The following is a 27,590-nucleotide window of genomic DNA, read 5'->3' on the forward strand; positions in this document are numbered from 1 at the left end:
ATTTAACACATTTTCAAAGCAAACCCCAACCAATGGCTCAGTGGAGCAATTTCAATATGATTTTTTTCTGGCTAGGCCTTCCTTTATTCAGTTAACATTTCCTTGACCCTGTAGTTCAACCTTTTACATAGTAACTCCAAGCTTTGATAATAGCAAGTCAACCTTCACCCAAGCTGATTTTGCTAAATCCATAGCCCAAAGGACTAAAGGAGAGGATTAACAGCCTTCACCCTAATTACCTGTTATTGTGTAGTTGTTAGAAAGATTTTGGCTCCAGAAGATGAAGGTGTAGCCAGACAGAAGGCAGTCAAGGGTTCAAAAGTCTAGCAGTCTTGGCTCCATGGGCCAATAAAACTGAAGTGTTGACTGAATGCAAACAGCCTTCTCTCTGAAAAACCCAGACCAAGGAAATGACAGCAGTCTTGAGTGGTGAGTGGGGCACAGTAAAGGGTTCTTTTAATGACTTCTCACTGGCCTGCTAATGGATAGACCTACTGGGTTTCCCCTTTTGTGTGAATGTCAGGCTTTTCAATGCCCTTTCTTTTCCTACACTTTAACTACAGATGAACTTCCTTTTTTATCTGGGCACTTGGAAAGATATCACCTAACCGTCTTGTCCATATATCTGAAATGGAGATATTCCTCTTCTGCTGGAGAGAGGACTGGTGAACATCTTTTATGTAAGGAAACTTTTTTTAAAAAATTGTTTGCCTCTAGAACAGTGCAGTTATGTAACAATTGTCTATTGCACAGCACAACTCCACTACAGTTGGTGTATTATGTATTTATTTATTGACAAAATTTATATCCTGTCTTATGAACATACTCTATAAATACTAATTTAAATGTCATTAAAACCATTTTTAAAGAGTTAAAAAACAGTTAAAATACATACAAAATGGTTAGGATACATGCAAAACATACAACATTTAGGAAAGAGGGATCAATGAAGGAATGCCAAATGGAACAAAAAAGGTGCCTGGCTCTCCCATCTTTCTTGTTACTATGTCATTTGTTGTGAGGGGTTTTGATTAATACAAAGCAACATGAGAATTCATTGTGGCAGCCGCACAGGATTAGTAGATCTTTTGACCCAGTGTTAAGTAGTCAGTCATCTCTTGCCTCTGGTTGTTAAATGTCAAGAATAGGTCAAAGGGTTTTGTAAAGAATGCTAAGTTGAGAGCTCTTGTTAATTAAGCGGCACACTGCAGAGTTCTTTCAAGTCAAGTCTTTAATAAGTTAGGTCTTAAATCAACATTTTTAAGAAAACCCAGCTTGGGCTTGGTGCCTTCACACAGATTTGGTTAACTGCAAAGAATTTAGTTTTTGAACAAATTTATCTGGAAGGCTACATAGTTTATCTTTACTCTTACTGAACTAAACCTACTTTTTGTTATTGGTACAGACAACAAAAATAGTTAAATGTGCTTTTGCTTTTATATGCTGCTCCTGTTAATCTCACATGACATGTTTTAGTTGCTTCCTCTCCCTTATGAACCCACTTGTCCACTCCAGTCATTTTTGGAGACTTGTCTTTGGTGCCCCTGTCATCTGAAACTAGACTAAGGCTGTTTCTGCACTAGCAGAAAACAATGCCCTAAGAGACAATAAAAGCACCGTCCCTGGGGCACTGTTTGCACAACTCTCCCCAAATGGCGGGAAATCGCCACTTTTGTTAAACTTGCTCCCTGAGCGAGTTTTTTCAAAAGCAGCGTCTTCGTGCCAGCATGGTGCGAAGTGCACCGGTGTGAGGATGCCGCTTTTGGCCCCTCCAGTGTTCCATTTACTTACCTCTCCTCCCTGTGCAGCTCTGGATGGCTGGAGGAACACGCCCATGCTGCCCTCCAACCCCCAGAGGTACCTGCCTGAAGACTTCTTGTATTAGTCCTGGAACTTCAAAGAACCACTGGTGTTTTCCGCGTGGTCCAAATATCCTGGGATTGGGCAGTGACTTATCCCGGTTTGTGCAAGATTTTCACACGGTTCCCAGTCCTAATTCGGGGCTGCCCTGCAGCATTTCCCTTATCCCGGGATTTTCAAAAATTGCCAAATTGGTGGTTCTTTTCAAATAACCTGTGCTGATCCTGCTGCCATGCAAACACCACAGGAGCTGGGCTGGTTTATTTTTCCTGCTTCATTGCCTGCTTTCCCCACCACTGCTCCCACCTCCTTGGTCTCCCCTTCTGATGTCAAAGTCCTTTCCCTGCACACCGGTGTCTTCATGTATATTCTTTAAAATACGCAGACTGTTTCTTTGCTTTTACAACATTGCCTGCCCATGATCTTGGCGAGCTGCAGGGCTTGCTGGTCATCCAGTGACTTGCTGCCGCCACCCCCTCCTCCTCCTCTGTCACTGCCACTGTTCCTCTCCATCTCAGCGAACAGTGAGCTGGGCATCATCCTGCTGGAGGGGCAGTATAGCGCCTTCCTCCTCCTCTACCTGCTGCACTTGGATCAGTGGTGGAGGCAGGGTGGGGAAGCCAAACCACAAGGGAAGAAGGCGAGGCGGATGGCCAGGAGGCCGCAGCAGCAAAGGGAGCAGCCAGTGGGGACCCTACCAACAGTTGTAAATACAAATAAACTGGGCTCATGCAAAAGAAACTGGAGTTCTTCATCCCGGTTTAACTTGAATCCTTGACAGCCATGCGAAGGGAGAAACCAGGATAACATTGACCTGGTATGTATGATCCTGGGTCTATCCCAGTGTAATTATGCCATGTGAAAAATGCCACTGAGATCTAGCAACATTCCATAAATTGATATATTACATAGAGTTGAGATGGTCAGAATGGAAGAAAAAAATTTAGATGGTTAATTAGAAGAGTAATATTGAAGTGTAGAGTTTCATCATGACATGTGTAAGATTTATGGTTCTGTTATGAATAGAGATGCATTTTATTTTTTCTAGCCTTTTCCTTATAAAAAGGCTAACTTTCTTTGTCTGTGCAGTTCTTCCCTTTTGCTGCTGGTTTGAATAAAATTAATTAATTAATTAGTTAATTAATTAACTCTTGTCTCCTGGCATCCCCCCCATCCTCTCGCCAGGAGTCAGGTAGCCTGCCAAAGTTGCTCCATGGAGTAACATTTACAGAGCTGGTAGCCATGTCTAAAAATAAAATATCATTTTCTCTCCCAGTTTAGAAAGAAGGGATAAGAAAGGGTGAGCCGCCTGACTGGCTGTTGATGATGAAGGCCTGATTGAGGAACCTGGGAATATATTGAGATAAGGAACCAAAGAGAAAATTAGGCAGGGATATGGTGTTTTGAGGAAATCTTAGTCTGATATGTGACAGGCAGTTTGATTGCCAAATAGTTTGAGTGCCAGAGTTATGCTCTTCTAAATCCATTGTTTTGGACTGCACTGTTAATTACATTATTCAATAGGCCAATTTTTGGAGAATGCAGATGTGGGGTCAGTTCTCGCTTTGGATCAATGCTTTATAGTATTTTATCTATAAAGAACCCAGAGCTAAATTTCTTGCTGGAATATTAGCAGGCCTAAATTTTTGCTCTGAACTTGAAAAATTGAAGCTTTTCTTGTCTAATTTAAACTCATTTATTTCAAACAGAGCTTTACTTTTTGCCTTGGTTGCTAGGGAATTGTGATCCAAATATGCCACTAAAATGCCAATTAGAGTATAACACTTCTATGAATTGAACACCATTTACCATGTGTCAGTGTGTTTTATTGTATATTTGTTATACTATGTATATGAATTTTACTTTATATATTTAACTTTTTATAACCTTCTTAAATTTTATTTATTTAATTTGATCTATTGTGATGGCATGTACAATACATTATTTCTTCTTAATAAATGGCAAGTCCTTGTTTGAGGCCACAGGCAAATGGGTCACTGGGGTATTTGTTTACCAATCTGATAGTCAGTTATGGTTGATCCTGGCATCTACTTCTAAGCTCCCCAGTGGAGCTGCTTTTGCTAGTGTAACCTCCTCCATTCCACACATGCTTCTGCTTCCTGTGCATAATCCTGGCCTGCTTCCACACAGCCATTCATCTGTAAGACATATAAGCAGTTAAAAGAGTATGAATCATGTGGCACAGAATCACATTATGGTTTGTCCACTGCCAGACAACTGAAATGCTGCAAGAAACTCCCAGCCCTTTCATGACAATCCCAGGGCCCATCAGATTCACCAACAGGGCATTAAAGGGCTCAGTTCTACACATACAAACACCCACAGCCTCTGAAGTTGTTGCCACTTCTAATCCTTGTGAGGGACAACTGCCTATTGGGAGGACACAGTTGCCACCCCTGACACTGAGCTTCTCTGTGGAACTGCTGTTTTTCTTAGCAAGTGTGAAATCTTGCTTGCTCTGTTGACTTTTCTGCCATTGCTGTTGTGATATGCCAAACTTGTTTATGGTCCAGTGCAAGCACAGAGAAAATGGTAGGTGTCCCAAGGGGAAGGGCAAAATAGAGACAAAAATGGCAATGTGATGACAATATTTGTAATACAGAAAGAAACTCCATTGTTCAGATGCAAAGGTGCAGCTTACATACAATTTTAAGAACAATATAGTTACTGGTGACTTCAAGATAAAAACCTTTTTAGATGTCCTAACTGGGAGAATGGGCACGTTGTGGGGGGGAGACTGGTGAAAAGCTCCACACACACTCAGTCTAGCTTATGTCACAGGGTTTTGAGGCTAAAATAGAGCAGAGGAGAACAATGCAAGTAACTTTGGGTCCTCTTTTGCAGAAAGAGAGAATATAAATGAAGAAAACAAACAAGCAAAAGGCATGCAGATTCATTAATGTGCACATGAAAACTATGTACACTATCCAGCTCTCTGTACTGTCTGGAGCAGTGGCGTAACTAGGCAAACTGGAGCCCTGGGCAAAACCTGAGTTTGATGCCCCCCCAGGCGCGTGCCCAATGCAACGCGCACCCCTCCCTTGTAGCTACGCCCAGTGGTGTATCTAGGCAAACTGGAGTTTGGCGCCCCCCATGGGCAGCCACCCTCCCTCACTGTGACCAAGCAATGATTTTTTACACCAAGCCGTTTCAAAGTCACAATCACATTATAGAACATGCCCAAACTCACAAATCTGAACACAACAATAGGCCATGCCACACAGCAGAAATAATTTTTGAAAACATTTTCAAAATGCTTTCAAAATGTTTTATTACTGCTATGAAAACATTTTATGGTGTTGTATCCAGTATCCCCAATTGGGGGAAACAGCATCACTTTCAATGTTTCAAAGGAGAATCTGGGCTCCCTAGTTTAAACAAGTGATGCTGGAATCCACCCCCAAACAGCATCATTTTCAATGGTGTTTAAACTAGGGAGCCCAGATTCTCCTTTTAAATCTACCTTAAAGGGAGAATCTGGGCTCCCTAGTTTAAACAACATTGGAAGTGATGCTATTTTGGGGTTGATTCTCCCCCACCCTGAAACAGCATTACTTGCAATGTTTAAACTGGGGACCTCAGATTCTCCCTTTAAATCCATGTCAAAGGCGGGGGGATTTAAAAGGAAAATCTGGGGAAATTTGGGAGGTGCCTGCTGGCAGGGGTGCAATTGTTAAGCTATCAGCACCAAACTTTCAGGGTATCTTTAGGAGACTCCCCTAATGATACCACCCAGGTTTGGTAAAGTTTGGTTCAGGGGGTCCAAAGTTATGGACCCTCAAAGGTGTAGCCCCCATCTTCTGTTAGCTCCCATTGGTAACAATGGATGATGGGGCACCACTTTGGGAGTCCATAGCTTTGGACCCCCTGGACCAAACTTCACAAAACCTGGGTGGTATCAGTAACAGGTTCTCCTGATGATACCTCCCAGGTTTGGTGAAGTTTGGTTCAGGGGGTCCAAAGTTATCGACCCTCAAAGGTGTAGGCTCATCTTCTATTAGCTCCCTTTGGGAGTCCATAACTTTGGACTCCCTGAACCAAACCTCACCAAACCTGGGTGATAGCATCAGGAGAGTCTCCCAAAACATCTCTGAAATTTTGGTGCTGCTAGCAAAAAAAAAAAAACTGCGCCCTCTGCAGGCCAAAAATGGAAAAACACTGAAAATACAAAAAATCCCCCAAACAAACCTGCGCCCCCCACAGGGCTGCGCCCAGGGCAACTGCCCACTTTGCCCAATGGGAGGAACGCCTCTGGTCTGGAGCTGTGCTTTCAAAATCTCCAGTGGTGTATGGTGTGTGTCCTACTCACAATTGAATGTGACTGGCTGTATGCATGCATTCTGATGAGTATGCATAGGCCAGAAAGAAAGCAGGCTTTTAGACTCCACTCCCTGTGCATGCACATTGCAGGTTGTGCTCATGCTGGTTGGCTGAGGCCATCACTGGAAGAGTCGTCCCCTTGCCCAGCTCTCCTAGGTTACTGCTGGGTCCATCCATGCCCACTGGGGGTCCAGCTTGCCCCATCTGTGGCCTTCTGCTGCAGAAAACTGCCATCACAGACCTCCTCCTCTGGGACCCTGAGCCTCCTGTCACTGCCCACCACCATCACCCAGATGTGGTCTAGACTCCTTGCCAACCAGGGTGAGTGTGGCTGGCAGGCTGAAAGGGAGACATAGTGGGTGGAAACAGTCCCAAGCTGATGCTGGCTCAGGGCAAGATATGCCAATGATACTACATTACTGATAGAAAACAATGAAGACGTGAAATGACTACTGCTGAAAGTTAAAAGTGAAAGTGCCAAAACAGGACTACAACTGAACTTCAAAAAGACAAAAGTAATCACTACTAGGTAATTACTCAGCTTTGGGATGGGCAACGAAGGAAATGATTTAAGACTTTCTATTCCTAGACTCCATCATCAACCAAAAGGGAAACTGCAACCAAGAAATCAAAAGATGATTAAGTCTAGGAAGGGTGGCCGTGAAGGAGCTAGAAAAGATTCTTAACTGTAAGGATGTGTCATTGGCAACCAAGAAGAAGTTAATGTATTGTCGAAGGCTTTCATGGCCGGAATCACTTGGGTGCTGTGTGGTTTCCGGGCTGTATGCCGTGTTCTAGCAGCATTCTTTCCTGACGTTTCGCCTTTATCTGTGGCTGGCATCTTCAGAGGATCCTCTGATTATGATTATGATCCTCTGAAGATGCCAGCCACAGATGCAGGCGAAACATCAGGAGAGAATGCTGCTAGAACACGGCATACAGCCCGGAAACCACACAGCACTTAAGAACAAGTTAATTCATGCCATATTATTCCCTATTACTATGTATGGGTGTGAAGTTGGACAATGAAAAAAGCTGACCAGAAGAACCACCCAAAAAACAAATAAGTGAGTTCCAGATGAATTCAATCCTGAACTGTCCCTCGAAACTTAAATGACTAAACTGAGGCTGTCAAACTTCAGTGACATAGTAGGAGGACAAGAGTCACTGGAAAAGACAATAATGTTAGGAAAGGTTGAAGGTAGCAGGAAAAGGCAAAGACACAACAATAAAATGGACTGACTCTAAACTATAAAGGAAGTCATGACCCTCAGTTTGCAAGACAAGCAAGGCTGATCATGAGGAGCACATTGATTGATAAGGTCACCATGAGTGGGAAGTGACTTGATGGCACTTAACTCTGGCAACATGCAATACATGAACTGCTTAGGTATTTTACAACTGTTTCAGATAGCTTTGTATGCTTGGGGAGGTTCCTACTCAGCAACACAAACTGAGAAGGTTTTTTTTTTAATGGTTAAGGATAATTAGTAGCCACACCCTGTTCATGACAAGAGATAAATGTGTTTGCATCTGCAATTTCAATGACAGGTATGACTAAGGTTTTCCCTTCAACTGTAAGGCAGAGAATTGATTGTTGTGGCAATAGACCCTTTGTTTTAAGTTCCCCAAAGCAAACTTCTTGAACCTGGGTGGGGCAGAGAAGACCTAACTGTCAACTTTTTCACAATTTGCTTTCCATACGTTTTAGCAACAGGAGCTGAAGATTATCTAAGTAAACAGAATGACTTCTGCTAGTCATGGGAAACCAAGGACGTAGGTAAGGGGGGGGGGGTTCTTGGGTTCAAACCCCCCCATTCATGTCCGAAGCTCCGCTCACCCGTTTGTGGATTTTAAAAACATTTTTAGTGTTTTTTTGGTTTTTGGCCTGCAGGGGGCGCATTGTTTAGGTTAGCAGCACCAAACTTTCAAGGATTGTTTGGGGCACTTTCCTGATGATATTACCCCGGTTTGGTGAGGTTTGGCTCAGGGGGTCCAAAGTTATGGACTCCCAAAGGGGGTGACCCCATCCTCCACAGTTTCCAATGGGTGCTAATAGAAGATGGGGGCTACACCTTTGAGGGTCCATAACTTTGGACCCCCTGAACCAAACTTCACCAAACCTGGGAGGTATCATCAAGAAAGTCTCTTACTGATACCATCCAGATTATGTGAAGTTTGGTCCAAAGGGTCCAAAGCTATGGACTTCCAAAAGGGGTGCCCCCATCCCCCATTGTTTCCAATGGGAGGTAAAAGGAGATGGGGGCTACACCTTTGAGGGTCCATAACTTTGGACCCCCTGAACCAAACTTCACCAAACCTGGGTGGTATCATTAGGAGAGTATCCTAAAGATACACTAAAAGTTTGGTGCTGCTAGCTTAACAATTGCACCCTGACAGCAGGCACCCCATAAATTTCCCCAGATTCTCCTTTTAAATCCACCCCCTTCGGCATGGATTTGAGGTCCTCAGTTTACAAGAAGAAGAAGAGTTGGGATTTATATCCTCCCTTTCTCTCCTGTAGGAGACTCAAAGGAGCTTACAATCTCCTTGACCTTCCCCCCTCACAACAAACACCCTGTGAGGTGGGTGGGGCTGAGAGAGCTCCGAAAAGCTGTGACTAGCTCAAGGTCACCCAGCTGGCCTGTGTGGGAGTGCACAGGCTAATCTGAATTCCCCAGATAAGCCTCCACAGCTCAAGCGGCAAAGCAGGGAATCTAACCCGGTTCCTCCAGATTAGAATGCACCTGCTCTTAACCACTACGCCACATTGAAAGTGAGGCTTTTTCAGGGTGGGGGATAATCCACCCCCAAACAGCATCACTTTCAATGTTGTTTAACTAGGGACCCCAGATTCTCCCTTTAAGGTGGATTTAAAAGGAGAATTTGGGCTCTCTAGTTTAAACATCATTGAAAGTGATGCTGTTTGGGGGTGGATTCCAGCATCACAGTGGCTGCGGGGGGGGGGGGGGGGGGGCAAAACTCAGATTTTGCACCAGGCTCCCCTCCATCTATGCCTCTGCCCAGAGGGGAGGGCAGAAGGAACTTCCAGTTGCCGGCTGGGAGCCCAGCTGGTGGGGGGCAGAGGAGGGCAGGGTGGGGGAGTCTGCCGTCCCTGACCTTGGAGAGCTGCTTTTATAAGCGCTAGGCTGGGGGTGGGGCTTGGGAAGGCATGGCCATGCCCTAGGGGCGGGTGGGGGTGTGGCCCCTCGAACCTCCCCCCATAAAAAATCTATACCTACATCCCTGTGGGAAACTGTTGTTTGTGAATGGTATTTTTGGCTTTTGCAGGAGGTCTCTGTTTGGAATGTTTGTGTTGCCTGCACGTAAAATTCTGGGCTGATTGGCCATTCCCCATATAAAACAATAAACTGACTCCCCTTCCCCCGCCCCCGGTAGCTATGTATGATTTGGGCCATTCTTTTGTAGTTTTTGTTTTGTCTTTTGTTAATGACAAAATTATGATCTGGAAAGAATTGGCTCATTAAAAAAAGATTCGATCACTGAGAGTGTTAGCTGTGGTCTTTCTGACACATCAGAAATAGGTCAGCCTGCTCTAGCCTCCAGCAAGTCCCACGCGTGTGGCTCTGTACCTCTCTAGCATCTCCATCTCCTCTGCCTCTGCCCCTCCCCTTGGGCAGCAGCTACGTGGAGCATAGGCACCAGGCCCGCCAGCCGAGTCCTCCTTGCTCGCTGCAGTGCATGCACATCGTGCCCAGTGGCCCAGGCCAGCCTAGATGTCTGTGTGTGTGTAGGATTTCTTTCCCCCTGATGAATTCTGTGCACGCGTGCCCACAGAGAGGGCTCTGAGTGCCACCTCTGGCATGCATGCCATATGTTTGCCACCACTGTCATAGGGATGTATGTAATGAAGACAAAATGGAGGACAGGAAAACAAAGTAAGTTTTGGGTTCCTACTGAAGAGAAAGTAAGTCATTTTGGGTCCCTACTAAAGAGAAAAATAAAGGGACAAAGATATATTTCTAAATGGCATGTTAAACTACAGGGATAGCACTTTTCTTTTTTGAAAATAGTGGCTTTATTGGAACTGTTTTGCCCCTTGTAAAACAAAGAGCAGCCTTACACGCAATTTGGCTGGTCTACCATAGGGTTCTCCTGCTCTTCAGTGACTTTTCATGACTTGGTTTAGTCATCTGCATTGTCTGGGGATAGCAGAAATTAGTTCTTTGTGAAACTGAAATAATGAGCAGCTCATATGGAAAGTGCCTTGTATGTATTTCTCTGAAGGTTTACTACTGAACATATTGGAGAAGAAAATCCCATAAATCTGGTTGCTTCAACAAATAATATAGTATGAAGAAGTTAAGCAGCAAAAAGAGGATGGCAATTATACAGAGTTCCTACTACCAAACACTGTGTGGGTGCATCTATGCAGTGATAAAGATCAGCCTCACACATATATCCCAGAAGTATTCCTTTTTCACAAAAGCAGGATTCTAAGTGTTCAAAGAAGTGGCAGCCACACTAAAAGATAAAGGTAAATTTTTGTTAGTGAACTATATTTCAGATAGGAAGGCTGACAGTCAAAGATAGCTTGCAAGCTATCTTGCTAACTAGGGAAGGAGAGAAAGAACAACTCCTGAGAACAGGGTGGAAATTAGACCTGAGAGTATCAGTCTGAGAGAACCGACAAGAGGTGACACAAAAGGACAAAAGGGTCTTTAACTTACAGCCCTATCTAGCTGACCACTTGCCAGCCCTCTACTTGGTCTTCTCATTTTCTTTGCACACTAGACATTTCTACTTCCAGCATAAGTATCCCAAGCGTACACATATCAAAACCACCCCAGAAAGCTACTTAGATTAATCTGTGGTAGCAAAGCCCAATCAGAGACTTGTGAGACATTCAGCTCTAACAGATTTATTGTAGCATGAACCTTCATGGCCCACTTCATCAGATGCATGAACTGAACCTCAGTAGTGTTAACTTACGTTTCTATGAAATGAGACACAATCTGGCATGTCATTCAAACATGTTACTATGCTTTGGAGCACACCACACCTTTTTTCCTAACGTAGAAACTTTGGATATACGGTCTGTATCCAACTGCCATACTCAGGGGGCAGGGGCTGTACACATGCCAATCTAAAGATAAAATATTTTTTACAGGATTCTGATGCTCTAATTCAGTTTGGTCTGCTTCTAAAAGAGGAATCACAAGGATTATTAAGACTTTTTGTGTCTTGCATTCATCATCACCTTTCTCTTTTGTTAAATCTTTGGAAGTGCATTATTTATCTTCTATTTTTGTCTCTCTATTTGTTGATTATTCCAGTATGTTTTCTACAAGCTATTAAATGAAGAAGCTTCTAGATCAGAATTAACAAGGCTGGTAGATTTTACAAAATCCATCCAGAATTAGAAACCTGTGTCCATGGAAACAGAAGGGAAGGGAAATGTTGAAACTCTCCTTTTTGCCTCTGACATAGCATACCATGGGAGAAGTTGTGTAGGGATAAATTCCACAATAATGTGAGCCAATAATACCTTAAAAGGGTCATTTGTAAATCCTCAGGCACAATATATGCTACATGCACTAGGCCTATTTTTTCATTCACATTATTTTTGGACATCATCATCACCTCCATTCTATCTTCACAATCCTGTGAGTTAGGTTTGACTGTGATAGGGTGACGGACCCAAAGTCACCCAGCAAATTTCCATTGCAAAGTGGGTATTTTAGAGAGTTTGAAGAAGAGTTTGGATTTATATCCCCCCTTTCTTTCCTGTAGGAGACTCAAAGGGGCTTACAATCTCCTTTCCCTTCCCTCCTCACAGCAAACACCACAGGTGGGGCTGAGAGAGCTCAGAAGAGCTGTGACTAGCCCAAGGTCACCCATCTGGCATGTGTTGGAGTGCACAAGCTAATCTGATTCACCAGATAAGCCTCCACAACTCAAGTAGCAGAGCGGGGAATCAAGCCCAGTTCCCCAGGTTAGAGTTCACCTGCTCTTAACCACTACACCACACTGGCTTTTAACTTGGGTTCTGCAGATCTTACAGCCCCATCCAAATCAAGAGGTGGTGGGACTGGCCCTAGTGTGGGGCTGCCTCATCACCTCCAATAGGGCTTGCTGGTGGTGCAGGGAGCTGGGGAAAGCCCTGAAAGTCCCCCACCTCCAGAAAGTCCCAAAGGGTTTAAAGGACATACACTCTGACAATAGGGCCAGTGTGCCACACAACTGGCGCTAAACTCCAGGAAGGAGATGACAAATGTTGGGTCCACCCCCAGTCTGCTCTCCCCCTCATGTTAACATCCAAGCAGGATGCCAGCACAACCCTGACACAGCCCAGACTTCTGGGTTTTGGAATGGCAGGGCTGCGGGAAGCATGGTTGCTGGTGTGTCTGCTCCCTCCACCAGGTTAAGTGGCCCAGGGAGGGCGAATGCGCTGGTGTGGCATTGCGCTACCTCCAGGAGCCCTTTCAGCTCCCCCCTTTGGATGGGGCTGTTAGTCTGCCATCTGAATCACAACACCATGATGGCTTTCCCCGCTAGTTAACAGAAAGCAGGCATAATTGTTCATCTTGACTGACAAGTGCTACCAAAAGTCAAAGTCAGGTTCCCAGCCTGAAAACAAAAGCTTTCCTTCCCCCCCTCCCCCTCTTACTCTGTTCATTTGAGACTCTCCTAATATCAGGAAACATATAAAAAGCCCCAGCAAGTTTTTCATCTCTCTGTTGTGCCCATGTTTCCCATGTCAATGCAATAGTGTGACGGTCGGATTGCATTACATAAGAATTGGTTTCTGGGGACTGATGTTCTCATAACTTGAAATAGGGCAGCATCTTAAGATCTGATGCCAGCACTTGAAGAAGACAATTAAAAAAAAAACCCTGAACAAATATATTTTTTCTATTATGTTTTCTTTTTGCTGCAAGAAAAATAATGATTGCTATGAGTCTGTAAATTCCCATTAACTTAATGGATTTTTGGTGAGGCTCTGAAGCCATTATAAAAATTGAATTGCTCCACTAAAAATATTGAGATATTTCTTTTTCAGTTTCATAGTGTGGAGAAGTAACAGACATGCCAACTTTCAGAAAAGAGATAAGCATATTCTTTAGAGATATAATTGGATAGTTTAAGGTAACTCCTCTGTCGACTGTAATAAGACTTGCAAGTCCTGTCATTTAGCATTTGTTTGTGATCTTTATATTTAGCTACTAGCGGGGCCCGGCCACGCGTTGCTGTGGTTTATTGTGGTGAAATGGAAAAGCAGGGGTCCCCAAACTTTTTAAACGGGGCCAGTTCACGCATGGCCAGAGCCCAGCCGGGGGCCGGACCAAGTGCCACCCGCGGGGGGGGGGCGCCATCCATCCGCCCTCGACCCGCCCCTGGCCAAGCCCCCCACCCCCGTGGTCCCCTTCCAATCCGGCCCTGAAGCTCCGCCGCCTTTCTCTCTCCCCCCTTTGCCACATTGGTACGGTCCCATCCGGCCACTTGGAATGAGCAGCGAGTCGCCCGCGCTTGAGGCTGTTTGTAAACCTGGGGGTCGGGGTGCCAAGCTCCAGGGGGCGCCTTGAGTTTGGCACCCTGACCCCCAGGTTTGCAAACAGCCTCAAGCGCGGGCGACTCACTGCTCATTCCAAGCGGCCGGATGGGACCATACCAATGCAGCAAGGGGGGGAGGAGGAGAAAGGCAGCTCTGCCGCCTTTCTCTCTCCCCCCCTTGCTGCATTGGTACGGTCCCCTCCAGCCGCTTGGAATGAGCAGCGAGTCGCCTGCGCTTAATGCTGTTTGTAAACCTGGGGAAAAGGAGATAGAGAAGGGGGAGATCCGCTTCTGCCCAGCGGGCCGGATAAATGTCTTCCGGGGGCCTGATTTGGCCCCCGGGCCGTAGTTTGGGGACCCCTGTGGAAAAGGAATAGTAGCAGCAAATCAATTGCAGAGGCCAGCAGAACGTGCTCATGCAAACCCGCAGCCTGATACTGTGCGATGTCATTGATGTGTGTGCCCGCATTCCTGGGGGGGGGGGATGGAAAGGCACCCCTCCCACACATCTAGGCTAAATGGTCATGATCCTTTACCTGGGAGTAAGTTTGGTTGGTGGCAATGGGTGTCACTTCTGAGGAAATCTTCTGAGGGGCGTGACGCAGCCATTCAAAGTATGTCATGTCACGGTTGCTGTACCGAGCTTACTCCTGAGTAATGTGTGCCTGGTTTTCTTAACTGTAACCGCAGTATTCAGGGGATGCATGCCTGGCCCCTCCCTCCCATCCCTTGCATGTCGCCCCTCACTCTCTTCCCTCCCTCACTTCTCTTCCCTTGCATGCCACCCCTCCCCTCCCTCCCTTCCCTTTCCCTCCGCTAGGGTGGGTGGGTCATATCAAGATGCTGGGCCCCCTGCCTCCCCTCCCTTGCATGCCACCCCTCACTGTCTCCTCTCTCTCACTTCTCTTCCCTTGCATGCCTCCCCCTCCGTCCCTTTCCTCTCCCTCCCTCTCTTCCCTTGCATGCCACCCCTCCCTCCCTCCCTCTCCCTCCCTTCCCTCTCCCTCATGTGTATGTGTGTGTATGTGTTTCACTTCCACTCGAGTTACTGCCTATGTACTGTTTCCACTGCTCATATCTGGCCATCTGAGTGAACATTCTAAGCAGCATGAACATTCTAAGGGTGACAGTTACACACAGGCAGCTGCATGTCCTTCACCATGGAGCGCCAGGAAAAAGGCGTTTTACCTGGGCCAGGTGTGAAATTTCAGGTATGTGAACATCTAAAAACACTCTCACCTGGCTGACTATAGTGGCTGGGAATTTTCAGAGGAATTGGCCCAGCAGTTACTGAGGTATACTATCATCAACAAAAACACTGTTAGCTTTTTATATATATATAGATGAAAATGCCCGTTAATTACAAATGTATGTTTGCTTTAGATACCCTGTAAATTGTTTCTTATAAATGTTCATTGGTTCCAAATGAAAGCAGAAGGGCTCCTAGCTCATGTCCCCTCCAAAATGTGGATCCAAACATCATGACATTTTTAAAAAATTCAAGTGCTGGGAAGGGAAGAATCCATCTGGTTCAGGACAGTGGTGCTGGGAAAAGGGGGTTCACTCACCCATTCACCCCACACTCTTAGCCTTGCTAGGGAGAGCTAAGTGAGCAGAACTGTGTAGATTCAGCAGCATGTAGAAGGGGTTGCTTCAGTCAAAAGTTTGGAAGGTGGGTTATAAGAGCACCACACAGGCGATCAGTTTTCATGTTCAATCTATGGAGTCAGAAGGTGGCATCAAACCTACTGCTTTTGCTGACATGCTGTTTTCATTGAATAGACATTCTGCACAGAGTAGAGAACTGATCCTGTGGATACAACATAGATGAGCACAGGCAATTAATTAATCAATTAATTAATCAATTAATTAATCAATTAATTAATTAATTAATGCATTTATAAACTGCCCCATCCCCTAAGGGCTCTGGGCTGTGAACAACAAATATTACAAAACAATATAACAATGACAATAAAATTAAGATATCAGCATCATTAAAATATATAAAATTACAGCGTTCTGTGTGAATCATTTGGCGTCCAACATTAAAACTATCAGTAAAACCCCTCCCAGAGAAGGGGGCGGTATAGATGTCACAAATTCCCAAGATGTTAGAGGGAGGGACAGGAGGGGCGCACACCATCAGCGGCTGGCCTCCCCAAAGACCCGGTGAAACAACTTGGTCTTACAGGCCCTGCGGAACTCTCCAAGGTCCCGCAGGGCCCAGACAGTTGGCAGAAGAGTGTTCCACCAGGCCCGGGTGGAGGCCAGCCGTATCATTGAGGGGCCGGAGACCACCAGTAAATTGTGTTGGGACATATGGGGACATATGGGGTAAGGGGACCACCAGTAAATTGTGTAGGGACATATGGGGTAAGGCAATATGTATGGAGGCTCTTTGCAGAAGACCTGCTGAATGTGTGGAGATCAGCAGCAGGGTCACTAGATGCAGTGGCATCTTTCTCAATGCATACACTATCCCTGAGGCTAAAATAGACAAGGCAAGGATCTGTTTTGAAGAGTGAAAGCTGAAAGATGAAATTCCTCCTCCCTTTCCCGCACAGCTTAGAAGTAAATTAAGGTCACATGAACCTGCAATTTCATTTTATTGACAGACCAAGAGGTGTGTGACCGTAATCTTATATTTTAAAGAGTCACTTCAGTTCCTAGGCTATCATGCCTCTCACTGCGCTTGGTATATGGCAGTGAATCCAGTGGAATAATATGGCCACCCCAATCCACTCTGTAGCTCCAGATTGAAGAAACTGAATTTTGAATCGGACTGCAACCAGACAGTTGTAGAAGGGTGGGTTTTCCTGTCTCCTGGCTTGCAGTGTGCTCTGGTGGGAGGATAGCTTGGCTCTGTCAGTGGAATCTGAGTGAGCGAGGAACCGGCAAGTGATTGTGTAACATGTGAACACTTCCTATTGCAAAATGTAGCAGCCTGAATCAGCTTGTATATTTGCACTGTATTTGCCTTTATTACAGTGTTTACAGTGTACTTTGACTTTGGAACAAATGTGGTTGACAAAACTAACACAATCAAACTGGAGGGATTTCTCTTGGTTATATTCATGTGGAAAAAATATTTTGCCAAAGCATCACATACAGAATTTTCATGAGCATCCTGCTACCGTACTAAATTGCTCATGATTTTACACTCTGGTTCACCTGAAGCCAGTCCAAACGTTAGCTATTATTCAGATTGTTCTTTAAAGATCTAAATAACAACATTTCCTTCATGTAAAAATATGTCCTACCTAGAACATTTAATGGTGAGGTAAAGAGCTGAGCACTCCCTTGGCTCGGAATCTGCCTTCTCTCCCCGCCCCCCCCTTTTGCCTCCTTTAGATGGTATCTTTTTGAAATGGCAAGATTGACTTTTTAATGCAAGTAGGAAGTTATGAATCAGCATGCATAAATCCAGAGGGCTGTTTTAAGCCTTTTTTTTTACTCACTCAAATGAGTCAGTGGCACATGTCCCTTCTACCACCTACCCTTCAGGAGAGCAAAAATAATAAAGTTCAAACAGTTTAACCCGCCCACCCCAAGTTAGAGAACTTTATTTAGATAATTTTTTTAATAGGACATATATATTTAATCATCTACACAATGTATATGTTGCTTCTTCAGAGATCTGCTTTAGCTGGCAAACAAATAATTAACAAAATACCACAAATCATAAAAACTACATAAATGATCACTATCAAAATCAAGCTATTAAAAATAAGCAAGGAACATATAAATAATACAAAACAATAATTGAGTAGCCAAAAAAAATCTATAAATCAGTCTTCAGGATGGAAGCAGGCCATAGGATTGTAATAAGTTTAGAAAAAATAAACACTTTGGCCTGGTACCTAAAAAAAACAGTAAAGGAAGTGCCAGGCAAGCCTCCAAGGAAATGCTTCCTGAAGGCAAGGGTGCTACCTCTCAAAAAAGCCATATTATCACCTACATCGGCAGACAGCAGAACTCTATACTGAATCTCTTCATACTGGTGGATGCCCATAGTAAGGTCATTCTTACTCATTTAGGTGGGTTTCTCTGAATAAGTTCATGGAAGAATGTATAGAGGACAGAAAATACATGGAAAACTTGTGCTTGTCAGCTGTGGCTTTCAGTGGGTGTCAGTTGTGAAGAAATCTAATCCTATAGCCACAGGTACCATCAGTACTATCAATGTTGGACTCTGAGGCAGACATTTAAAGCCTCAGCTGACAGAAAAGGTCCCTCCAAAAAGGCTGTAAATTTGCATTTGAAATATGTTTTATCATCTAAAGGAGGGAAATAGAACAATTAAGACCAGAGTCTAAAATTACCTAACTGCATCTAGTGGTAGGAACATACTGGCAGCTGCTTCCACCTCTAACTAGTTTATTTCTTTTCCCCCCCTTTTAAGTGCAGTAATGACTTTATGCATAATGTTTTCCTCTTAGAAAATGTGACAGATGCAGAATGTCATTTTATGATGATCAGGCACTTTTGCAGGAATACACAGGGAAAAGATGATGTACAAATCAATGGTGAAAATTTTAAAGCTCCCTGACTCCTGGAACCTAGACTGACTGATGTGGAAACTGGTCTGCTATTGATTTCAATTAAACACACATCTTTCATAGTACATGTCAAATTTTACATAATGTCACATTTGGGATGACCCCGAAACTCGCTAGACACCCTGGAAATTCACACCTCACAGCAGTAGTGGAGGGATCTCTTCATGTGCTTTCTTGACCTTCTTGGAGGGAATAGGCCACCCCAATGAACTACTTTTATGATAAACTAAGTTATTTGAATAATTCATAATCATAAATCTCACTTTTGCAAGCCACTTTTGAAGCCACTCTTGAAAAGCTGGTGAAGATGTACTATTATGCTACTTGCATTGGTCTTTTTCTGCACTCTTGTATGCTTTCTCATTCATCCAGAATCTGATATATGCTTTGCATCATACGTTTTAATGAATAAGGAGACTTTTTTCCCCCTTGAAGAAACAGGAGTCTTATTTTCTACATTTTTTTTAAAAAAATAGAAGTATATAATACCTTGCAGCTGTAATTCCATCATCTTCTTTCAGTCCTTCCCCCCTCCCCCCGTGGCTATTTCCTGTGTCATGCTTTCGCACGTACAAGAGCTTCTTGCTTTTAATACTGGCTGACAAGCTTTCTGGAAAAGGTCACAGCAAGACAAGAATATGAATGCCATGTCATGAAATACCTTCCCAGTCCCCACTGCTTTTCATCTGTGCTTTTGTGCAGTGTTTAGATACTGAAATAATGAACAGGTGCTATATAAACCCTTATACTGTTTGTTGGGACTTAATTTTATTGTTTACTTCTTCAGTTTTTGTTAACTTCATACAGAGTTGCCTTTACCCTCACTGAATTTGCTTAATATCATGAAGAAAAACATTTGAACTTAAATATGCATAATTTGGCATTCATCAACCCAAACAGCTCACAAACCGAATACCATGGTGCCTGTCAACCAGATTGTTTCTGTAAGTCCAGGAAGGCAGCATGAGCCATTTTTTAAAATCCCTGTTGGAACTAATGTGGTATAGTGGTTAGACTGTTAGATTATGATATGGAAGACCAGTGTTTGAATCTCCATGAAAGGTTGTTCGATGACCTTTGGCCACTCATACTTTCAGCCCAACCTACTTCACAGGGTTACTAGAGGATAAAATCAAGAAAGGGAAATTTTGTAAACTATTTTGGGTCTGCATTGGGAAGAAAAGTGCAGTATGGATGAAGTAAATAAATAGTTAAATTTGTGCCACAATCTACAGAGCTCCCACTTATAGTGTTCTACCATAGAGATATTCAAGATACCTCTTGTGCAAGCAAATCACCTTTCTATACCTTTGCTTAATATGTCAGCATTATGGAACTATCAGGCTGTACAACAAGAACACAGTCCTGCCAATGGATGAACCCCACACAACAGGGTTATGAGCTGGCCATAGAAGGGAGGTCTTTGAGCTGGTTACTGATTTGGCAAAGCCACCAGGCAGTCATTTTTAATCACAAAATCATAGTTCATGGGAATGTCTTTATGTGTCATTTCATTTATTGGCATAAGTCTTTATGTGTCTTGAGATATATGGCAGGATTCAGACTAAGTCAACATATTTCATTGTTCATATATTCTGTTCATATATTTTCCAAAGACCAGTTGCTCTGGTCTTTTATTTCTGCCTGTGATGTGTCTGAGCATTCAAATGAACAATCACTTAGCTATTAGTGCCAAGAGTTCTGAATCCACTGAAGTCAATGAGATTAGAAGAGTATAACACTACTTAGGACAGCGCTGCAAAATATTTTAAAAGAATGAACTTGACCATGTACTTACCTAAATTCCTCATTAAAAGTGGCCCACTTTGAATCTCTCTCTCCTAGATAAGCTTCTCAGGATTGTGCTGTAAGCTGTGTTTATTACAGTGACCTTTAAACAGCCCCTCTTAATGTAGCTGCTAGGACTGCAGCTTCAAAGGGAAACTGTAGGGCTGCAAGCCCAGCACCAAAAGATTTTTGGGACAGGGACTGGAGAAGGCAGGTCTCAGAGAATGCAGTATTCTATTTTCCATGACACTCTTGGAATTTCTTCGATCTCTATGGTAAAGGTAATATAAACTGCAAAAATTGCTAAAACATAATGGAAGATGTGATATCACTTCCAGACAGAGGTTTGAGGATGTGACATCACTTCTTGGTGATACCCTAAGTACAGAGGCAGAGTGAGGGGTAGCTGTGCCTGGGGTGCGCATTTGCCTTGCACACCCGGAACGCCCCTGCCTGCCCCCACCACTTCGTAGCCATGCCCCCACAAGGTGTGCACCTGGGGTGTTGCACCCCACCCGGTCCCCTAGGCACTACACCACAGCCTAGGAAACTCTCCCATGCCTATGCTACCCCCACCCCACCATTTTTCTACAGTTCAAATAATTGCTAGGGGATTCATGGAAGGGGTGGGGAATTGGCTGTGGTCAGCAAGCAGATTACAAGACTAAGAAACTGGCTCAGGGATTAATGAGGTTTTAAATGTTTTACCCTTCTGGGCATGCATAGATATTATTGATATTTTTTTTCAAATCCTAGTCCTTAAATAGTTTTCTGAAGCCTATTTGGAAACAATGTCAATGCAAAACCCTTTGCACATATATGCAAACTCAAAGACAAGTTGAAGTAAACATAATTCTTTTTTCTCATTTCCCTTATTGCAGAAATCTATGATAGAAGACTCTAAACTGGTCAAGCTTGATCCTTGTTGACTCCTTTCCTACCAAAGAATCCATGTAGACCTTCGGGCATAGTAGGTGAACACTTGGGGAAAAAATAACTATTGACACTATTCACCCAGTAACCAAGAGCTACCCCTGTGCAGATAGCCAAATCCATGCAAAAGGATGCACCACGGCTACCATAAAACACCAAGATTTGCAGAAATTATTTTCACAAAATTACACATTTTTGGGATACTTCCTGAAGTTTAAAAGTGATGTCTACGTATGCACAGATATCATCAAATAAACCTCCTAAACCTCTGAGTTTGGGCAGCATTTTGAGTATCTGTAGGTCTATAAGTGACATTTCTTAAGTAGGAAACTCTTCAGGCCTTGTTGTAGGAAATTGCTCTGACAAGGGAATTAAAGCTTTTTATGCTGTGTGTGCTATGGCCATAGACCAAAGTACGTTACTTTTGAAAAGCGCCAGTTTTTTAAAAAATTAACAGCTATACAGTTGTGCACAAAAGGTGGGGTTTGGGTTACAGAACGCCAAGTTTCAAATAATTTGATAGTCAGTGCATTTCAATCTATCATAACAACAACAACGAAATTAATTTTTCATAACCTTTGCATATGGTTGAAAGATATCCTGTGCTTGGCATCACAAAATTCTGATTCCCTGTAGATTCCCCACCAGGTATGTGCAAGACATAAGCAAGAAACAGTATGCAGGATTCATAGCTCTAAACAGTTATAACTATGCCTTGCGGCCTGAAACCACCACAAATTACCTTTGATTGCACAAGCTAAAGAGAGAAGAAAGGATCCGCCAATTACTGGTGTCTTAAAAGCTCTACAGGCACATTCACATAAAGCCTTGAGAGACTCAGCTACTGAAACATAAAAACAAGCCCTTAGGCCTTGTCTTCTATGAGGGGATAGTTGGAGTGTAATGGTGCTCTGAACTTTAATTTACAAAATTGTTCGGAGCTAATGAGCAACTCAAAGCCGAAGTTCTGCTTTCATGTCGAGATAATTGAAAACACATGTACATGACTTTGTTTACTTACCAGTCCTCTTTTGGTCTTAAGCATCTGGTTAAATTTGGAATGGCAGTCTATAAAGCAATCCCAACTAGTTTGTTCAATACATGCTGGTTCTTAATGCCATACTTCCACCCCTTAGAAAAACAAAACCAAAAGTTAAACCTTTGCACCAAATCACAACCGCTTCAGCTTGACCTTATGACTGGGATCTGATTTGTTGTGTTTAGGAGTGTTTGCGAAAGAAACAAAGAACCTAATGGTCTTAAACCTAATACATGTACTCGATCTCTTTCTGAGTTTATGAGAGAGCTGCAAAGGCGAGTGAGTAATAACAATAGGACTCTCTTCACCCCTTTGCAACTTTTGAATTTCAAATCAATTAGGCTACGTTTACGCAGGCAGCAGAGTGAGTTAGAATCAAGTTGGCAAACTGGCTGTTAGCAATACATTCAGCAAGTGAGGGATCGACATTTTAAATGGACTATAAATATATCTCCCTGCAAGAAGTTAATATGCACAGTGTATTTTTCTCCCTGATGTGCTGCTTTATTTGCAGAAAACTTCTTACATTGGAGAAAAATTTTTTTCGGGCAGTGTGGGGGAAGCAACAGCCAGCCTCAAGAGGTCATTCAGTCCATTCTATCACTTTTGGGTTCTACTACTACATTCGTAGACCAGGCATAGGCTCCTGTTTAGCCAATGGCTGGATACTTGTTCCTCTTCTCATAAACACAAGTTATCACCAAAAATTCATCCAATTGTCAAAACACAAGTTAAAACATAAGTCCATTGTAGCTTTGCCCAACACTGAGGTGTGCAGCTGAAAATATTTGCATCAGAAGCAACAGTTGCTGTCGGGGGGAGATGGCACCCGGGAACGACACCTTATCTGGGCACCCCCTGCCCCTCACTTGGAGGCGTGACTCAGGGACATGGCTTGGGGGCATCGAGCCCCACCCCCACCTCTCTGAAGGCCAGCTCCTGCCATCCCCAGGCCCTGGGGAGGGCAAAAGCCAGTCTGCACAGAGTCTGGGGGTGCGGCGGGGCTTGACGGCAGTGGGTGGCTCAAGTGGGCGCCGTGGCCACCCGCCACAAAGTCCCACACCCGGCTCTCTATAGGCTGGCTCCTGCCATCCCCAGGCCCTGGGGATGAGAGGAGACAGCCTGCAGGGAGGTGTGGGGGGCAAGGCTTGGCTGCAGACAGCTAGGTGACCCCATGTCCCTATAGGCTGTACACCTCTGTTCCCAACATGTGGCAATATTAAGTTTATTTATTATTAAAACATTTATTTTACAAAAAAGTAAAATAATAGAAGCAGTGCCTATACTTAGGGTAATTTGTAGTCATTAGTGGGGTTTCTAGGCAACCTCAATGTCATCAGTTTTTAAACCTTGGTTTTTGGACAGTACAGATTGGGGAAGGGGCTCATTCCAGGGCTATTCTGATCTCCTAGTACAACCCTACTCCCCTCCATTTTGTTCTGGAAGGTGGACTCATAAGGGCCATGTGCTGCAGCAGACACTGGGCAACTAGCTACCATGCAATTTGTATGATTCACTCAGGTGCAGCAGTGGCAACTGGATGACTTGATGCATACAACTCACCTGGGCCCAGCAGCAGCCTCCACACAACTTGCACAACATGGCTGGGTCTAGCAGTAACCACCATTCAATTCATCTGAGCAACTTGCTACTGCATGACTTTTTCCAGGGCAGACTCCTGAGGGAGCAAAGGAGGGAAAGCTGTGAGCCAGTGTGGTGTAATGGTTAGAGTGTCAGACTAAGATCTAGAAGACCCAGTTTCAAGTCCCCACTCCAAATCCCCCCAATTTAATTGTGTATGCATGCACCAACAAGAACCTCTTCAAGCCAACTGGCTATTTATGAGTGTAGGAGAAACAACAGCCTCCTGCTACTCCTCCAGTAGTTGGTAGCTATTATAACCAATTTTCTGTCAAGACTATTTAGCCACAGACCAAACAGCTGCAAAGGTGGGATGCAGCCTATTCACACCTATTCGGTAGAACCGGTTACTAAAATGTTCTCAGTATGGAGAACTGGTTATTAATGATTAACTCCACTAGGGACACGGGAGTTGTCTCTGTCACTGGGTACAACAAATCTTGTCGTGGGGAATGCAAAATCGCCACCCAGGCCCCCTGCAGCCCCCCTGCTCCCCATGGCACCCTCCCCTACGTGTGTATGAACTGTATGAAATAATACAATATATAGTAATTCTACTTTTTTTGTTCATTGGTATAAAGGTTGGGAAAGTATGATAGGTAAAGATTTTTCATTTTCTTTTTCCCCCTTGAAATTTATATTGGAAAGAGTAGAGTTTAAATTACTCTTTTAGATTAAGGATTTTGGATCTCTCCCTCTGTTAGTTTTCTTTCAAGTGGAATAGATAAAGTAGTTATAGGAATCTGAAGGGGAAGTAGAAAGTAGGGAGGGAGGGAAATATGGGAAGGAGGGAGGCAATATAGGATGTTTTAGTTGGGAAGGGGTTGAGAGAGATAGACAATTAGATATGTTTGTAATATGTTAACAATTGTAAACAGTTTTTGGTTTCTTTCCTTACTTATGTTATTATTTAAAATCAATCAATATAATTATATAAAAAAGAAATAATGCACTACCTTTCGGTATATTGCTTTTTCAATACTTTAACCAGTCATTATTTGAATCTAGAGGCGGGGCGAAGGGGAACTGCACCTGGGGCATGCGCGCCCTGTGTCCTTGTCGCAGCCCCACCCAGGAATGCCCCACCCCCGGAATGCCTGGCCATGCCCCCATTGTGCCCCGCCCAGCCCCATTGGCGCCACGCCACTGTTTGAATCCCACCACCAGCGGAACCTGTTACTAAATTTTTTGAATCCCACCACTGAGCAGCTGGATTGGGGGTGGGGACATAAACACATAAGTCATCCATAAAGTGCTCAGTTAATGAAGGATACACATGTAGACATCATCTTTCACATGTATTTTTATTCTCAATTAGTTGGATGGTATATGTGTCACCTTGTCTGGAACCTGGGTCTTCGGAAAGTAGATCTTTAAAATTCTTCTGAGGCTCTCTGCATTATTTTCAGACTACTCCTTGTAGAATGCAAGGTGATTCATAATGAAACAAACCATGTTAAGATACCAGTCTTTGTAGGTAACAAAAGAAGAGAAAGTAAAGCTAGAATGGAAATCTACTTTAAAAAAAAAACACATTCTATGATACCTGTCTGTTTGTGACCATGGAAACCCCATGATGCAAACCTCAGTGATGTTGTGCAGTGTCAATATGATTCTGATTTGCTCCTGTTCAAGGGGCTGTAAAGAGCCTGCTAGTATTTCTGAGAACACATTACCTACTCCTTAAGAAATTGAGCCAACACACTGACATTTCTGAGAAACAAATGAAAGTTCAAAGAATTACCTAGCAGCTGAACTATGTTGTTGCACTGCACTTCTCTCAGCATTATTTTTAATGAAATCTTGGAAGGAACACAGCAATGGCAACTCTGCAGATTAGCTCCCTGTCTTCTTGACCTCAGAATAGTTGAATGGATTCTCAAATGGCATTTTTGTTCACTCTTTGATTAAGCATTGAACATACAGTTTGTCATATCCTGTAAGACTGTACAACTTTGAACTTACAATTTATCACATCCCTCAGGTGATGCTGCAGATGAACCAGGAAAGCCAGATCCAAGAAGACCCTTCAATGCAAGCTTGGGGAGACAGAGTCATGAGTTTCCTTCACAGACATTGCCAGTGGTGGGATTCAGCAGGTTCGCACCACTTCGGCAGAATCGGTTGTTAAAATGGTGCTTGTAAACAACCAGTTGTTAAATTATTTTAATCCCACCACTGGAACCGGTTGTTAAATTATTTGAATCCCACCACTGGAAATTGCTCTAGAAATGTGAATAGTGGAGGAGTAAGAACAATGGAAAACAAGAAGATAGGTCAAGACCCAATTACTCGCCCAACAACAAGGGAAGGTGAATAATCTTATTATTATTAGAGTGAAATCTATGTAAACAACATGAAATAAAGTGCATTCAACGTACATCAATGGAACGATTCATTCATAGACTAAAGTGCATTAAGCATACATCAATGGAAATAGTCCATTCATAAAAGTATAAAGTTCTACATCAGAGATAATTCTGTGCGGGTAAGTATAGTCCGAAGACGTGATGGTTCCGCTATTGCTTCCATATCATACAGGTAAGTAAATCTTCAGGACTACCCCACGTAATGTGCAACACACAAGCAAGAAAGATGCAAGATAGATGGAACAATGAAGCAATCTGTACACCGATACCATAACAATAGTACGTAGCTATAATAGTAACAAGTAATACGTAGCTATATCAGCAGCAAGCAAGTAGCACGTAGCTATATCAGCAGCAGAACGCCTGCACACTGAGGATGCGTTTTCGAGCTGCAAACCTTCTTCAGTGCTTATACAAATTCATGTTTCCAATTGATCTCATTCTATAGTTCTAGGACTATTGTACAATATTGCCTGTGATGAATATAAAATACTGTAAGTACATATGATCATAACACATCTATTATAATAATTATAAATACAATTATTATAAATTATAATAAAAACATTATAATATACATAAATTAACGTTAAAACATCAAGAAATTTATCTCATATGCTGATTAATCTAAAAAGAAACTGTTCTTACCCAACATATATGAATATGGTTCACAGAGTATCCCTTCTTTTTTTTAGTAGCCTTAGCGTGCATAAAGTGTGAATCAGAGTAATAGTCTTTAATGTAGATAGATCACACCTGGGGGATAAACACCTCACCTGAGAACCACTAAAGATAGCAACTAAAGTCTATATCCCTATTTAGACCTTTTCTCCAACTGTCCAACCGAAATATCCAGCGTGATTCCTGCTGCAAAAGAATTCTTTTAACGTTCACTGTTTCATTTTGTCTCAGATTCAGAACATATAATACTATGAATTTGAAATCTCTGGGAGAATGATTATGTGTTATAAAATGTTCTGTTAAAGGGACCTCAACACGCTGAGTCTTAATCAAGTGGTGGGATTCAGCAGGTTCGCACCACTTCGGCAGAACCGATTGTTAAAATGGTGCTTGTAAACAACCAGTTGTTAAGTTATTTGAATCCCACCACTGGAACCGGTTGTTAAATTATTTGAATCCCACCACTGGACATGGCTCTAGAAATGTGAATAGTGGAGGAGTGGCATGATTACATTCTGGGTTATATGCAAAGCTGCCTTATATTAGGAAAGAGTGTCAGCAGTCAGTTTGTACAGCATGACCTGATAACTCTCATGCACTGAAGAAACAGCATGGGGGTTAAATAGAGCATTACTAAGGATCATTGGAGATCAATCTAAAACATTGTGGATAACCAGCTGGACTCTTCTCAGTCAAATACGGTGGGGAGAAAAATATATGGGTTCTGGATAGACCACAAGACTACTGCAAGGTGGTGCAAAAACAAACAACTCAGTTTTTGGCCCATCTGATCACCCAACTTCATTTATCCCATGCAGGATTTTTTTTAGTGCTCCTGAAGACTTCTGTTCTGCCTTGCAAGCA

General features: G+C 43.3%; 1 long non-coding RNA gene across 1 annotated transcript; it reads left to right on the forward strand.

The window, feature by feature from the left end:
- The first annotated feature begins 557 nt into the window (after positions 1-557).
- LOC125434197 lies at positions 558-26,023 on the forward strand. The gene is made up of 3 exons (XR_007244747.1): positions 558-680; positions 20,945-21,033; positions 25,661-26,023. It is a non-coding gene; the product is annotated as an uncharacterized LOC125434197 (long non-coding RNA).
- Positions 26,024-27,590: the final 1,567 nt, after the last annotated feature.

Source organism: Sphaerodactylus townsendi, linkage group LG06 (assembly GCF_021028975.2).
Source record: "Sphaerodactylus townsendi isolate TG3544 linkage group LG06, MPM_Stown_v2.3, whole genome shotgun sequence".
Lineage (NCBI taxonomy): Eukaryota > Metazoa > Chordata > Lepidosauria > Squamata > Sphaerodactylidae > Sphaerodactylus > Sphaerodactylus townsendi.